The sequence below is a fragment of the Macadamia integrifolia genome, chromosome 8 (genome assembly GCF_013358625.1).
Source record: "Macadamia integrifolia cultivar HAES 741 chromosome 8, SCU_Mint_v3, whole genome shotgun sequence".
Taxonomy (NCBI): domain Eukaryota; kingdom Viridiplantae; phylum Streptophyta; class Magnoliopsida; order Proteales; family Proteaceae; genus Macadamia; species Macadamia integrifolia.
The window spans coordinates 15,314,599-15,317,080 of NC_056564.1; positions in this window are offsets into that span (position 1 = coordinate 15,314,599).

The following is a 2,482-nucleotide window of genomic DNA, read 5'->3' on the forward strand; positions in this document are numbered from 1 at the left end:
GAATGGGTGGTGGTGGTGGCAAACTACAGAGGTGCGAGGACACACTTCACGAGCCTCACCAAAGTGTTTGCAGCAAATCATGTTGTCTCTTACTCCTTCAGAGTCTTTTCTCCTCCGCTCCTTCACCTGCTTCCCCCGCTTTATGCATTACCAATTTTTGTGTGGGGACTTACTAAAAACAGAAGATGTACTATAATACATTTACTTTTACTTGTATCAGGGAAAGGATGCAATTTTGATCCTTCCTATGCTGAAAGCAACTGATGGCAACATATGAAATAAAGATTAAAAAAGCTTTATAGAAAAAAAAAAAAAAATTGCCTGGCTGATCAAATAGGTTACAATTTTCATAATACACTTGTCATCATTTTATACATTGATGGTGATTTCATCTTCCCATGATTAACATGTCGTCTAGGGTGTACATTTGGCCCCCAACAGGGTTTGGATTTAGATTTCTAACTTATGTTATATAACATAATATGCTCCAATTTTTGGATAATATGTTGCCGCCATGTTATATATTGGATTAAAGTAGGTTTTGTTAGTCTCATCTGGCAAAGATCTAAAAACTCAGCCCTATCTCGCCCACCCTAAGGGTGGGTTATGATCGATTTTTTTTCTAGGCCCTGGTAAGGCTAGACCGGGGCCAATCCCAATTAAGAGGATGCAAGGTTCTGTTAGGGCTTTCAAAAACCGACCCAACCCTGCCAGGTACACCCTTGATATCTTCATTTCTTTTTCCTTGAAAAAAATACAGCAACAAGATCAAACAAAAAAGCCAAAATTATACAATATTTTTGTTCTATTTCTTTGGAATTGAAGGGGGGATGCGTAGGTATCTTTTACTTTGCACAGAAAGAAAGCACACCTATTCGATATAGTCCTTATTAGCGTATCAATGGAGATCGATATTGATTCAATCTTGATATCGTGATTTAAATCATTAGCCACATAGACTCTGAAATTTACTGCTCACATGTCAAGTTTCAACTTATATAAAGTCCTTTAAATGGTAAAATAAATCTTGGAAGAGGCTACTTTCAAAGGTAATGTGGTGCCTACACTAATGCAGGGTCAGTGAAAATTTACACAAAAAACATCAATAGGTTTGAAATTTGTGTCTCATGAATCATTAGAGATGGAGCGGTCCAACAATGGACGACCACGTTGCCTTTTAAGTTTTTTTTTTTTTTTTTCTAGATATTCTTTTCAAAATAAAAACCAATGGCCCACTATTCCAAGAAAAGAATTATATCGTGGTTAAATAAAATGGGAGAGAGGGGTATATGTATATAATTCCCTGCAATCATTCATAAGATTCCTTTAGTAGAGGACACGTGGTGAGACTTGAGCAATAATGATGTGACATCAGATAGGGGACCGCTCGATCGGCCTTGTGATCCGTGCACGGGTCACGACCTCATTCTATTGTATGTTTTCATGATGAAGACCCTTTTGTCTTTTTTCTCTAAATGGGTCCATTCTACCATGTCTTTTTCTATCATGTTCAATGTCCCTCTCTTTTACTTATTGTTATTACCAAGAAAATGTCCATCTATACATACATGGATTAGATATTTTCCTAGGATTTCACAGGAAAAATAAAATAGTTTTCTTGGAGTGACAACTCAACAATTATTTTTAACCCCTAAAAAAAAAAATAAACAATAATTTATCATTTTAAAAAATTAGCAATAATTATGAAGTTGATCGATATATTTTGTAGAAATGAGAAAAAAAAAAATGCAATACAAAGATTTACGTAATTTGATAAGATTATTTACATCCACATAGAGATGAGATATGTTTCACTATCAATAAATAATATGTTATAATCATTCGTTTCCACTTCCCACGCCTCTAAGGGCCCGTTTGATTTTGTTTCTAGAAATGGTTTTTCCGTTTTTTTATGCTTAGAAATAAAAAAACACCCAAAAAACTGTTTGATTTTTCTATTTCGTTTCACTTGTTTTTGGAAGCAGAAATATAATTTTATGCCTATTTCTGTGTTTGGAAACAAGAATCGAGAAACAAGTTAGAGTTGTTTTTCTGTTTCTAGAAACAAGTGGGAGCGAAAAAAATTGTGAAAAATCCGATACTTTACTCGACCTATCTAAACCCCCAACCCATTGTTGAAACTTCTCGCTGTCCAAATATGGCGATTCCAACCTAGTTGTACAAAGCTCACAGTTTCTGATTACCTTCATCCTTTTGAAGCTCATATCCATGGAGCATATATATGCAACTCCAATGTCATGCCTTCAGTTGTGAGTTACATTCCTACAAGGTTTTGCCTTCACTCATGTCTTGAACTCAACTACACAGTTGAAAACATTTCGAGACAGAAAAATCAAACACCTTTTTGCATTTTCAAAAATTGTTTTTTAGCACAGAAAAGGCAAAAACCGTTTCTGTTGTTTCTAGACACAAAAATAGGAGAAACAAAATCAAACGAACCCTAAGATTAGAGAGAAACATC